The following is a 15,472-nucleotide window of genomic DNA, read 5'->3' as shown; positions in this document are numbered from 1 at the left end:
GGACACTTTCTTGTGTTGTAGCATCAAACCCAAGAGTAGGGTTATTATTATGCATAGTCCACTCTGCTCCTTGCAAATCTGAAATACTGCCAAGTTCACGAGCTCTTTGCTCAACAGTACTTTGATGGTCATTATATATGGAATGTTACCGGTTGGTATATTACACAACAACATAATTATAAATTATTGTTCTTATTTGTAATGAATATGCTTTTTCATCTTCTGGCATAATTACATTTCTTTCCTCCTTAATCTGGAGCAAATCATTCTCCAAACTAGCAATTACCCTGTTACTTGTAAAAAACAGCAGCATTATGCTTAGTTTTGAGTTGCCTTAACTTATGCTTTTTATTTAATTTTAAAGCTTTTTTTTCAGCTTTAAAGTGACAAATCTCTTCACTATAATTTTATTTTTTTGTGTGTGTTTTTTCAGATCTGGTATTTCTGCCCTTAAAGCTTAAACTAATTTTTTTTTTGTGTAACGTTTTGTCTTAGAACACGTAATTGATTTGGCATGCTGTTTAATTCAGCTTTTAATAGTGCTATCTTGTTTATTTGTAAGAGTTGGCAAACCGAGAAAACAAGTAAGATAACCTACTTTTTCGTTTTTGTTCTATAGGGCCTAATTTCTCTCTAAATATATGTTTATTTACGTCTCATTTGCTATAACCTGCAGATGTTGATGTTCAACTAGTTAAAGGAGATGAATCATTCATATTGGTATATGAAACATCTGAGAAGCCTGATTATACAATATTAGGCAAACTTGATATATGGCTTTAAAAAGGTTTATTGCAAAATTCAAAAAAACGCTCACTGTCCTCAGCCCTGTTATAATTTCTAGACCAATTCAATGATTTATTTATGAGACTACTAACCTGATTTTTACATGTTGAGATGATTTGAGAATAATCACTATTTTTTGTAAATAATAAAAAAGTATGTCCATTTCTACAAACTGTATTGCACTCTGTATTAGAGTCAATGCCTATTTGCGACAATTCAAAATTGCAGAAAAATGATAGCAGAAAAAAAAATTTAATTTATTACAACTATTTAGTACAATTAAATATTCTATATCCAACATCATTATTGTTATTAGTTGTACGACCCCTCACTGTGAATGTCTCGCATTATTGAAGCTTAAAAAGTTATCTAATTAGAGTATAATGTTAAGATGTCTGAGTATGCTTTTTTTTAGTGAAATTTGGCAGATAGTAAGAAAAAGGTTATTAAGGGTGAGACAATATATTAGAAAAATGAACCAGCATTCCTTTTGTATATACTTGATGTCCAAACAACAACAAAATTTTACCTAATTGGAGTAGAGTTTTAAAGTGTCTGAGTATGCTTTTTTTTCAATGAAATTTGACAGGTAGTGAGAAAAAAGGTTTTTAAAGGTGAGAGAATATATTAGAAAAATAAACCAGCATTCTTTCGATATATACTTGATGTCCAAAAAACAAGCAAATTTTTAATAACAATCAAATTCACAATAAGTAAAATTTAACATCAAAAAATCGATGCACAATTAAAGTTCCATAATTCTAGTATTCAAAAAATATCTATCTTGATACATATTTCTAAAAAATAACAGAGCAAAACAAGTTCATATCATGCAACTTTTCAACAAACTTGAAAAAGCGTATCACAGAATTTGGCCGAAAAAACGGTTTTGTAAAATCCGCATTTACGCGTACCTACACTAATTGAAAACTATTGTCTCTAAGACTTAGACTAAGTAAGTTTAAGAAGAAGAATTTAAGTTTTTCTTTTCTTTTAAACTTTTTTTTATCTAGTTTACAAAAATGAAGAACTATTAGGACTCTTTGTAAGAAATTTCAGTCGCTAATTGCTGAGTTTTTAAAGGAATGTTGGACATAACATTTTCTATCTAAAGCTTGAACACACCATTAGCCTCTTTTAGACATCCTATTAGATGGGTTAAGGGCATGTATTAATGGAGTAAACCATTCTGTAAAGATAGAGGGTATCTTATCATTAATGAAACTGTGAATAAAAAAAGCAGTTTTCAATTTTTATTTAATTGCAAAAATTGATTAATTGGAGATCTTCCAATTAATTTTTAGTGTGGGAGCTATCTGGTAAAAAATTTATTGTTTGTATAGCTTTTTTCTAAAAAAACAGGAAGACGTTTAAGTGTAAGTGACAACCATAAATGAGGTAAGAACTAAATAAGGCAAAATATATAGATTTTAATGGATTTCTGTCAACAAGATGTCTAAGTTTAGAAAGAGTTGCATTGCATCTATTTAGATTATTGTTTAATTAATATGATCATTCCACGTTAAACTTTCATCAAACTTTATTCCAAGATAGTTAGCAAATTTTAGGGGATAGGTTTTTTCCCATTTAATTTTATTTTAAATTGGCAATGAGGTTTTTTTAACCTTGGTTTGAAAATAATCAACTAAGTTTTACTTGTATTTAAAGAAGTTTTATTAGCATTTAACCAGTTGCAGAATTTTTTTAGATAATAGTTGACATATTTATTATTTTATTGATTGATTCATTAAGATCATCAGCAAAGTTTTGTATCATCAGCAAAGTGTTGTATCATCAGCAAAGTGTTGGGCTCTACAAAATTTTATGGCTTTGGATAAATCATTTATATTGATTAAAAACAATAAGTGTTGGACCCAGCACAGATCCTTGATGCACACCAACAGTGACATCACAAATATTAGAGTTCCGTCAGTTGACAGACAAAAGCTGTTTTCTATTTGTAAGGAAAGATTTGAACCAGAAATTTGAAACTCCTTTCATGCCATAGTAAGCTAGTTTTTTAAATAGAATTTTAATATCCACGATATTAAAGGCTTTCGAAGGTCTATAAAGATACCACTGCCAAACAATCCTTTATCTAGAGCACTTCTAATATTTTCAGTCAGATTTAATAGGGCAAATGGTGTAGAATAGTTTGTTCCGAAACCAAATTGTAAATCACACAGAGTTGTTAAGGAAACTGTAAACTTTTAACATAACCATTAACATAAACCATTTTAAAAACATGTCTTTTGAAATTTCAGATAAGATATGATTTTTTTTTATATAATATGATTTTTAATTTGATATGAGGTATTTGAAATGTTATCTTTTTTGAAATGAAACTTTAGGTCGTGTTAGTATACAGTTAAATGTTTACTCTATTTTGGTTGTCTAAATACTCGTGATAACACAATGATAAAATTATAATGTAAATTTAAAAGTCCCTTTATTTGTGTCATCACAAGCTAGTGCTTCTATATGCATCTTGTATATGCATTGTACTTCTAATGCTTCTATGGAATGTAAAAGTTAATGATTCTATTGATTTATGACAGGTGCATGCATTGTTTATAAACATCAACCAGTTAGCAGAAAAGTTTAATTAAAGTTTTAAGTTATATCTTTTTATTCGTCACACTTAATGAAACTACAGTAGACTTCCATTTATTAGAATGGTCACTTATTAAAGTTCCCGATTATTTGAAACAGTTTTCATTTTCAAACTTTCTTTAATAGACTCATGCACTTATTTGAAGTTTGGGTTATACAAAGTAAATTCTTATTCCCTATGGAGGTATGAATAACCATGAGTTTTCTGTAATTATTTTCGTTACTGGTATATGCGATTAACATATTATCTATTAGTGAGATATTATTTTATATCAGGTATATCCCCCTACTATAATATTTGCAACATATATATCGCATATCCAAGGAAGTTGTTTTATGCAGCCCCTTACATTTTAAAATTGTAATACTGTAGCAGTAGGCCCACACTTCCCGAAAGTAATTTAACAAGAGCAATTTATGGCTCTTGAAAAAATAAAAGTTTAGATATGTTCTTAATTTTTTTTAGTAGTGGGTTATAAACATCACCAAGAATATATAAATTTTTATATCTGATTAATAAAATAATAAAATTTTACATTTTTTTGGATTTATATTAGGTGATCATTAATTAAGATCATTTAAATTTATTTGATTTATAATATAATTAGAATATGCTTTTTCTTTGCTTTTCTTAGGTTTTCCCTAATAGCCAGCTCCCATTAGAAATTAAGTACCAGTCATTAAACTGGGAGTGTAAACATTCTGGAGCAATTAAATCTCAAGGAAAAGGAAAGCGTCAGGTAGTCGTAATAACAAAACAATGTTTATAGTTAATATTTTTTTATATTTAGTTATTTCACAATGTTATATAACCTAGCCTATTTGTGTATAAATCCTACCTACCAGTGATTTATTTAGTTTTTATTTATTCCAAACTTTAGCTATAAGCTTTAACACTAGAAGCCCCAGGTTTTTTATATACCTAGAAACCCCAAAGTGGATCAATTGATCCGACTTAATATTTATATGCATTTAGACTTATTTTCTTGTTTAAATGTATGAAACTAACTGTTAAAACTGTTAATTTTGATGTAAATTATATAAAATATATAAATTTCTTTCACCCTACATATATATACATAGGTTTAAAGTAGAAGTTTAGTAGCATGATTTGCCTAAATCTGGATTACTTGCATATTATTTAAGTTATTTAAACAGCTTATTTAAACGGAAAAAAAAATGAAATAAAATTAAAATATTAACGAATAAAATAAAATATTGTTCCTGCATATATGGTATATATATACTGCCACCACAGTACACTAGTATTACTATTTTACACTATGAAACTTACTACTATATTGCCCTGGAGAAAAATATCGTAAAAGCTAATGATATTATAATGAAACGCTTAAGTTCAGCAAACGCTGATGGTGCTTCATAATCAAAAACCTCTGTTGTAGCACATCCTCTTTCAATTGACCAATCAGTTACATATCAATGTCCAAAACGTGTGTTGGCGCAACAGTGTTTGTTCATTTTACAAGAACACTTGGAAATTGACAATGGTGATGAATCAGATTCAACAAAAGAAAATGACGAGGCAGATGTTGAAGATAATCTTTCTGATGGTGATGAAATTAATACTTTTATTTACAATTCAGAAAGTAGGAGCAATGATGATGTAGAAGAAAACTCATGCGGTGGGAGTAATGATTTAACTGTTAAAACTTAAAGAGATGACGTAAAATGGACTATTGTGTCAAAAGTTGAGGTAACTGGAAGATTTCAAACTCAGAATGTGTTTACTGCCAAGAGCGGAACAACTTCTTATTGTCGTATTGTTTTGACACCTATTGATGCATTTAGACTAATTATGGATGAAGGGTTTACACGCTTTATCAAAAAATGCACTATTTTATCTGCCAATTTATCAAATAAAGGATGGAATGTTAGCGACATTGAACTTGATGCTTTCATAGGCTTAATACATCTTCGCAGATGCATGAACGCAAGAAATTTTCCAGTTAAATTCCTTTGGTCTGAAAATATGGCAACAAATCTTTTATAGAAACTATGCCGCGTTCTCGATTTAAAGACATGAAATACATTAGATTTGATATACGTTAAGTGATAAATTTGCTTATATGTCATGGGTGCTGGCAAGATTTGTAGAAAACAGTCAAAAATGCTATATACCTGTGGAGTCTTTAACAATTGATGAACAGTTGTTCCCAACTAAAGCTCGATGTTGCTTTACACATTATATGCCTAATAAACCGGACAAGTTCGGAATCAAATTCTGGATTTTAGCTGATCTAAAGAATAAATATTGTCTCAATATCAAACCGTATGTAGGTAAAGATGAAAGCCGTGTAGAAAATTTGGGTACTCATGAGGTAATGTCACTAATGGAACCTTATTTTGGCAGCGGGTATAATGTTACTAAAAATAATTTTTTTACAAGTGTCGATCTTGCAACAAAACTTTTGCAAAAGAAAATGTCAATTGTTGGAACAGTTAAACATAGTAGAAAAGAAATTCCAGCATTTAATCCACTTTCACTTTACGATTCAAATTTTTACATAAATAGACCATTGAACTTGGTTGTCTACCAGGCAAAAAAAAAAAAACTGTAATTTGATTATCAACACTTCATAGAGGGGCAACTAAGCAAAGTGATGGGAAGAAGAAACCAGAGGGAATACTTTATTACAATGCAAACAAATGTGGAGTTGATATCTTAGATTCAATGTGTAGACTAATGTCAGCAAAATCTGGGTGCCGACGCTGGCCGCTAACTGTTTACTTCAATATTCTGGACTTAACCGGTGTAAACGCTTGGATCATTTTTAAAAAAGTTACACAACAAAAAATTTCGAGACGAAAGTTTCTTTACACTTTATCTGAACAGTTAAAAGAAGCAAATATTACTCACCGAAAATTACTTGCTGCCAACAGTAATACCACATTAGCTACCAACAGTAATACACAATAATCAACTCGTTTGAGATAAAATCAAACTGCAAACGTAATCTGACATCAACAGTATGTGCAAATTGTAAGAAAGCTGTTTGTGTAAAGTTCTTGTCAAATATATGCAATGTATGTATATGCACGTTTTCTACAAGGTGGATCAATTGATCCAGTTTAGGTTTATTAGGTATAAATATTTATAGTCGCATCTCTGAATGTGTTTTTCCGCTTTTCAGTAAATTATATGTAAATAATAAAAGTCATAAAATATCATTTTATCAACATTAAAATTTTAGCTTCACCAAAGTATCAAAGTCGTGATTGGATCAATTAATGCACCTTGGGGCTTCTAGTGTTAATGTCTGTTTTTTTTGTGTTACTTTTTTTTTAGACTCATACTTTTGCTAATGGATGTTCTGTGCAAATAACCATTGTGTAAGAATTTTGATTTATAAATGTTATTATTGAATTTCATGTTAGAATACATACTAACTACATGGGTCATTTATGGGAATAAATAAACACCATACGTCATTTAGAATAAAAAAACACCATACGTCATTTAGAATAAATAAACACTATATGTAATTTAAAATAAATAAACACCATAAGTCATTTAGAATAAATAAACACCCAGTCTTCTCCGTTTGGTGAGCGCTTTCGCGCTCTTGCAGTTTTGCGCTCGCCCACATGTCTGCCAAAACTTTGGTCAGTGCTTTTTTTAGCGCTCGCCAATAATATTCAAGCGTGTTTTTAAATTGCAACAAATCTTTTTTTTTTTTTCATTAAAAAGTTCTTTTTTTCTATATTAAGAAGTACAAAAAACAGATATTTTTTTAAATTGCGCGCGTCAGACAAATAGTGACTTTCCGGCCAGCGCTTTTTCGTGCGCTGGCAGTAAATTTTAAATGGAGAAGACTGAACACCATAGGTCATTTAGAATAAATTAACACCATAGGACATTTAAAATAAATGAACGCCATATGTCATTTAGAATAAATAAACACCATAGGTCATTTAGGATAAATTTTTATTTTGTTTTTTTTTATTTATATATGCTATATTTTGTTATAAACCATAAATTATATCCAAAGACATTGTTGACTGAGCAAAGGTACAGTGGCAATTAAGCTATCTGACCATGGGACATATATTATGTGTAGGAAGAGCTTTTATAACTTGGATGGTAATCTATTGATTGTCACAATAAATATATTACTCCTGCTCTGTAAAATTTAAAACCGTCTAAACTACACAAGTGTAGGGCCATAACTATTACAATTTAAAACAAAAAGAAAAGAAAAACACTTTGCTTACAAAAAGTACTTTTCGAAACTAGAAAAAAGCTTTGTAACAAAAAGTTTTATTTTATGTTTTCATGAATCAGTTTATCTATATAATTACAGATTCAATCGAGTCATGAGTAACTTTGTTGTATAAACATGTCAACTAAACCACAATCATGATGTTTCTCTAGAATTGATTAGGTTATATCCAGAACAACGTCGCCCTTCGGGGAAGCTGGCTGAAAATGTTGATAACATGTTATCCGTAAATGGAAATCCTAGTCTTGTTTCACAAGTATTACACAAGGAAGGTTTAGCTGTGTGTGTTAAAGATATGCACAATCGAAAAGTCCTTGTAAAATCAGGTTAATAAATGAAGTTTAATGCCTTATATGTTACTATTTTATTTGTAATGCATTCTATTTAATATTTTTTGTATTATTAGGTTCAACGATGACTGCAAGACTACGCTCTACACTTGCATTACCAAATGTTCATTTCCGCCTTTTAGAAACACAAGATCATCAATTTCAAGGTTTTTTTTTCAAACAGATATGCAAAGAAAATTGTTCTACAAATATGGAGAAATGATTCAGATGGCCACTTATAAGGTTCAAAAATATTAATTTAAATATCTCTGTATTTTACTTCTTATGGCATGTAACTTAGTATATTAAAATTTAAAAACAGGATTGATAGGTTTGAAATAATCTTGGTTTAAACCAAATTATAAATAAATTAACAAAATGATTTGTTGAAAAAAAAAGATTTATTATAATCTCAAACAAATCAAACAAATTTAAAGATTTAATAATAGTAATTGTATAAATTTTCCAGATTTTATAAAAATTTAAAAAAATGAACTAAAAAAATCTCACTCTCTAAGCCTTATTAATGCCTTCCAAAAGTCCTTAATAAGCAAGACATTTTGAATAGAGTCAAGTTTAGTGTTGAATTCAAATGAAGGTTGTGTGGAGATAAAGCACTGCTGATTGACAGATTGACAATTTTGCTCTCAGTACAATGTAATTGTGTTTTACATATCTAATTCCTTACCATAATGCCAGGGATTGTAGTTATGCTAGATTGTGTTTATAAATGTTGAATAAATATGTTTTTTAGACAAATAATTATCGTTACCCTCTGTTCACTTTGTTGGTGGAAGATTGTGATAGCGTTGGACAACCAATTGCATTTGCCATAATGACAAGTGAAGACCAAATCCACATTGAACAGTTTCTAGAATATTTTGCGGAATGCAATGATTTATCAAATACACAATGTGTTGTTGTAGACAAAGATTTAGCAGAAATTAATGCCATTAGTAAATGTTGGAATAACGTTAAAATTCTGAAATGTTATTTCCATGTCCTACGTGCAATACACACAGAATGAGTTTTGTTGTCTTGTAAGTTTTTATAATTTTGCTTCAAAATGAATTATAAGAGTTTAAAGCTTTTTCATAGATTTTTATAAAACATTTTCAAGATTTTTTATTGATGAATTAGCATTTCAATGATTGATCTGATAACTGATTTTAATAAATATTATTGTTTGTATATTGATTTTTTCTATCATTTACCTTTTTTAGTATACACAAAAGATGCTAAACGTCAATACTGAATTGGAGTTTAATTCAGCTATTGAAAATTTAAAAGATATACCATGTTTTTAGCAATATATTGTGGAAAATTGGATACCATATAAAGATTCTATAACAGCTTTTGGTCGCAAAAATGTACGTCACCTTAGCAATCGTACAGATAATCGAATAGAGAGGTTTAGTTTTTTAAAAATTTGTGTTTTCTAGACTTGTTTTTTGTTTCTTTCTTGTGTGCAAAAGTTTATTATACTTGTCTATATACTTAAAATAATGTTTGTTATACTATGTTAATATACTAGTTTTGTCAAGTTGTATCCTGCTACTGGTAACTTGTTATCCAGTACAACTTAATTCAGAAGGGGCATTTCATAGTAAAAAATTGCTTTAACTCTTCCATAATGGCATTTAAATGGCATTTTGGAGAACCTCCTAAACCACACTAGTGTGGAAACATGGTTTTAAAACTTTTTTTTTGAAAAAGGTCATCATAGCAATACATATTGTTGACATTATTTTAGCTTCCATGTACTCTAAAGAAATTAATTTCTTTTTCAAAAATTGATATGGATGTATTAGTGAACAATTTACTGGGTATGTCATCTCTCCGATCTATGGAATCTGCTCATTGGGATTTTGAAAATACATTGAAAAATGTTACACTCAACAAATCTTCTCCTTTATTAGAAAAGTATTTTAAGTTATGTACTCGTTATTCTTCTAATTTATTACAGAATGAGGTAGAGATGGCTTGTTGTAATGGGTATACTGTTAGTGAAGTAATTAAATTCTCATAAGTAATGCTTGTATTATAATAATCTTTCCTATAGCTTGTTTTTTATTTAATTACATTTCTTTTAATACACTGGAATCATAGCACATCAGGATTTGTGGTAACCAGCCCTTCTATGCATAATGCATATTATATAGATCTTGATTTTTATTGTTCATGCAATTTTCAAAAAGAAATGGGGCCACTTTGTCATCATTTGTTTGTGGTATGTATTGCTTGTGAAATAGACTTAGACCAGAAACAATTGCTTCCAGGTAGGTTTTGTCTCTTTTGGCCATCTTAGTAACTTTAATTTGTGTTTATATTATCATTTTAAATATTACATTTAATATTATCAACAATGGTTAAGTATTAATAATGCAGGTGGCTCTTGTCTACTAATACTCCAAACTTGGCCAATGTTTCACAAAGCACTACCATCTCTATTCCGCGTGTTACTCCAAATTTGTCACATTCCTCAAGGTTCAATTCTATAATGCTGTTAATGAAAGAAATTGCATCTTACGTAGCTGATCAGCCACAAAAAACATTTCCAATAAATTACGAAAGTATTGAACGTCTGCAGAAATTTATATTTAATAATACTCCAGAAAAAGCTTTTAAAGCTTTAGAGAACATTGAGTCAATTCATTTTGAAATAAACAACAATGTAGTTGTTTCAGGTTCCTCAAAATATGTTTATGTCTTAGATAAACAACTAACTGTTAATTGCAGAAATTTATATTTAATAATACTCCAGAAGAAGCTTCTAAAGCTTTAGAGAACATTGAGTCAATTCATTTTGAAATAAACAACAATGCAGTTGTTTCAGGTTCCTCAAAATATGTTTATGTCTTAGATAAACAACTAACTGTTAATTGCAGTCTTGACACTGCCATTGTTGCATCAACTGATGTTCCATTAACTGATGTTCCATTAACTGATGTTGCATCAACTGATGTTGCATCAACTGATTTTGCAATAACTGATGTTACAATAATTGATGTTGCATCAACTGTTAAAACAACTGAGGCTTCAACAAATGGTGTTGCATTAACTCAATCTAATGAGTGGTGTCCATTTCCAAAACCTTTTACTGAAGAATTATTTTATTGCACAATACCAAAAGTCCGTGGCAGACCAGCTGCAACCAGACAGCTTGCATTCAAAATATTTGGTACTAAAACAAGTAAGCCTTCATCCTTATTGCCTAAGACCTCAGAATCTCTGCAAAATATTACGATGGAAAGTAGTGTAATCCAAGTTCAACAAAATGGCAGTTGCAAGGAATGTGGTTTTGATGATCTTTTCAAAAAAAGAACTAAAACAATTCCTTGAATTCAATGCAATCATTGTAATAGTTGGTATCATTCTTCCTGCTCTGGTCTCAAAAAGAAACTAAAGTCAAGTCAACAATTTAGGTGCAAACATTGTGCTTATTACATTGAATACTTTTCAGTATATTTTTTTTACATAAACTAAAATGAGATGTGTAAAAATGATATTTTGTGTTTATATAATTATATATTATAATTTATATTTATATATTTAGCATAAATCTATAGAGAGAGACTTATTTATATATATTAATATACTATTTGTAAAATATTCTATATAAAGTATAGTATTAATATAAGTATATTTTTTACTAAATACTAATTTTTTTCCATTGTTTTTACATTCCAGTGATATATCAATATATATCAATGGAATTAGGGCCCTGCAAATTGAATTTCCTTCCAGGGAAGTTATTTACCCAAAAGGTAATTTAGAAGTTATATTGAGTATGTCAGCTAACTTAGATCCTAGAGCTTATTCACTTTTTTTTCCAAGAAATGGCATAATTTGTTCGCAACCCTGAACATGCAACATTGGTTAGAAATTGTGGCAAGAAACTATTTCAGCGATATGCTGCTGATGCATATGTTAAAATTGAAGAGTAGTGTCTCTCATAGAAATAACCAAAGCAAACTGAGAAGCATGCAATATGATGCCTTACATGAAGATGTAAGCAACCTTGGTAACAATCATAATGTTAAACCAGGGTGCGTAATAGTTTTCTATTCACTTAGGAAGTCTTAAAAAAAAACTATGAAAGTACTATGGTTATAATTAAAAAGTTAAAGTAATAAAAAAGATCTGGTAAACCAATTCTTATTATTACTTTTTATCTGCAACCCAATATAGTGGTGTGTTTTTAAAAAAATACACAAATTTATTTTCAAATGTTGTTAATTAATACTTTATGATAAGTATGTTTTCATGTGTAATAAAGTAAATGTTAATAGTTAATAAAATATAGTATGTTCAAAGTTTATATATGTTTATATTCTGTTTTTTTTATTTTTATGTTTTAAAAGCGGTGTTACTTAGCAGTGTGTAAAGCAAGATTGTTATCCCAGTGGTCACAATGCCGGGTGGTCTTAATTTCTGTTAATTATTTTTTACTTAAGACACTTTAGAACTAAGACCAAATATAAATCTTACTATGATCAGTATCAAAATATAAATACTAGAATTTGTTAATCTACATATCTTTTTTTTTTCTTTTTTTTTTTCTTTCAAAGTTACCAATTATTATTTTTTGGACCCATCAGATAAGTGCTAATATTTATATTTGAATTGAAATTCAACCTTATGTACATCTACTTTTTATTATACTCAACTTTTTGTTTCTCATTACTTTCAGATATTCTTCGATATCGTGACTGATAAGTTAAAGATTATTATAATAACTTAGTTTTTATGACTTTAATTAATTTGATTATTATCAGATTTGTTGTATATATTTTAGTTCTAATATTAGTCACCGCATTTTTTTACGAATCAAATTTTATTAAACTTTTATATAACTGATAATAATTATCTTAAAATTAAATGGTTTTTTTTTTTTTTTTTTTGAAGTTCAAACATAATTGTTTTTTTGTTTGTTTTTCTTTTTTTAGTTGCCATTGCTTTATTAGTTTGCTTACTGTTGAAACATGGTTTTAATTTAGTAAATTTATATGATATGAAATTTACTGTGTTAATCATAATTCACATTTATGAAAAAATCAAGATTCTAAACTATTGAGGTAACATTAAAATAGTCTTTTTTTAATGGTTAGTTGTGCTATAGCTATTTTGTGCTAATATATTTTTTTGCCATTGTCATTAAGTTATGAATATAATAATTTGTTATAACTTTTTTTTAACACAGTGCCTTTGAAACACAGTCTGTCTCCTCTCGGTTTAACGAAAGTTTATTAATAAAAGAGAGTATTATTGGAACCCTCTATTATTACTAAGCTCTTATGTAGTTTTTGGTACCATAATTATGACCATGTTTAAGAAATGTTTTACGAGTCACTAATTCATGAACACAATAATATGTAAAATAATGCTCCCCTTTATTAATAAGCTTACTTATTCTAAAATACAATAATAAATATGTAAAATAATGCTTCTGTAGTTCAAAATGATCTTTTTTTATTTATTTAGGTATGGTAAGTTGTACTTGGCTTTCCTTCTCTGGTGCATGCTGTTATTAAAAAGAACATAATATCTTAGGTTACATGGTCTTTACTTAATGCCAAGATTAATAAAAGCGAGTAAAACCAAAAGGATTATATTAAATAGATAAGGCTGCCATTGTCCCGATTCTTACGGAGGAGAGCACAACGTTAAACTAATTAAAACTTTCATAGCGTTCTTCAGCGGAAAAACCGGGACAATGGCAGCCCTATATATAGATAAATTTGTATTTATATTTTTCATATAATATATCAAGTTAAATTGTTATTTAATTATTACAAACTCGTATTACGGGTTGCTTACTGCTAGTATAACAAATAATTTTAAAATAAAAAAAGCGATTAGATGTAAAAATATAAAATATTAAGTACCTAGGATAATGTTATGATTTTTAAGTTATTAATATACTTCTAAAAATTATTATTTTAGCTTCGAGATAATGCTGAGTCACTTTTATTTATTGTATTTTTTACTTAACTGCACATGGTAGTAAGACCTTATTCCGGCCATGTAATTCATACACCCAGAAATTTTAAATGATATTTATGTTAAATGGTTTACATCATTTAATACAAATTGACTTAAAATATTTTATGCTTTACAATATTTAAATTGTGGCTTTTAAATTGACTTAAGGTGGTCCTCCACAGAAAAGGCTAACTTTTGAAAGTAAAGAGTTTTTGATTTAATTTTTTTACCAAAAATGTGGTTCTATAAACTATTTACAAAAATCAACTTTTAAAAAAAAAAAAAAATGTCTCGATTAGCCAATTATTTAAAAAATGAATGAAAAAACTAGCATTTTTTGTGAAAAGCTAGCAATCAAAATACTTATCATATCAAGCTGAAAATTGGTGTATATACTCATTGAGTTATATTAATCCGTCTAAGAGAAGCATTTTATAATATTCACAGTATATAAAAAGTTACAAGATTTAAAACAAACATAGAAAAATTGGTGGACAAATAGCCAACATTAGTCTCATAAAATAGTACTTTCCTTATTTTATTTTATATATCCTTCTCTCATCCGGATCCTTTTTAATTATGTGAAAAATCAAAAAAAAAAATTAGATAAAAAGCTTAAACGAGTCCAAAGTTATTATGTTTTAAAGATTTTTATTCGAAGCAAAACTTTATTCTGAGAAAACGACAAATATATAAAATAAAAGAATAAAACCATAATAAAAAGTTCACAAAAAACATATGAAAACCCTCCAGGAATATATTTTGAGTTTTCTTCTTCATCATCTTTGTCTAAGTAACCCTTTTTAATTGTTCTTAGTTGTTTTCTTCTCTTTTTGACGCGGTCAGTGGACTTTTAAAGAGACCGCTTTATAGTTTCTTTCTTCTTTTCATTAAGTTTCATAGGCGTAACATATCCTGTTGAATAAAATTTATTTAGTACAGAGAGGATTCCATTAGACCCTTCATTAAATTCAATAACAGATAAATTAACTGCAGACTCTAAGACCACTCTACCCACAAAAATATTTTTTGCGCAGCGTCTCCAAATAATCTGGTTGAGTGACTCGTTGGCGTTTTGGGTCTTACCATGGAGGCATTTTTTTAGTAAATCATCTGAAGATAAATCACTAAAAGTTGATTTCAAAATGTTAAAGACTGCAACAGAAAGATTCACTTGCTCTGCATAAGTATTTACACCATGAACTCTGTCTAAATGATATTTACACCAAGTCTCTGAACCTCTTGGGCACATATGGTGTCGCCATTCCTTGTCGTCAAAATCTGTACAATGAAAAAAAAGGCCCAAACAGCTTTTTTTTTTGCATACAAATTTTCAAGTTTCTAATGGCTAGGCCATAGAAGTTCTGCACAGAATTGATCACAGATTTAGTTAACTTTCCTCTTCCATGGAGTGATGCGTTTGTTCCTTTGTAAGTCTTAACAACCTTACGAAGTCTAGTACCCATTCTTTTCTGTACATGGCCAATACATTCCAATTTTGTGATTTTAATGTTCAAA

General features: G+C 28.8%; 1 long non-coding RNA gene across 1 annotated transcript; it reads left to right on the top strand.

The window, feature by feature from the left end:
- Positions 1–2,127: 2,127 nt before the first annotated feature.
- On the top strand, positions 2,128–13,755 carry LOC136079797 (uncharacterized). Its single transcript, XR_010638232.1, has 8 exons — positions 2,128–2,184; positions 4,035–6,750; positions 7,722–7,966; positions 8,047–8,212; positions 8,724–9,009; positions 9,193–9,380; positions 12,919–13,047; positions 13,454–13,755. It is a non-coding gene; the product is annotated as an uncharacterized LOC136079797 (long non-coding RNA).
- Positions 13,756–15,472: the final 1,717 nt, after the last annotated feature.

This window comes from Hydra vulgaris, chromosome 04, assembly GCF_038396675.1.
Source record: "Hydra vulgaris chromosome 04, alternate assembly HydraT2T_AEP".
Taxonomy (NCBI): Eukaryota; Metazoa; Cnidaria; class Hydrozoa; order Anthoathecata; family Hydridae; genus Hydra; species Hydra vulgaris.
Note: the sequence above shows the minus strand (reverse complement) of the source record. Positions and strands in the feature narration are given on the sequence as shown.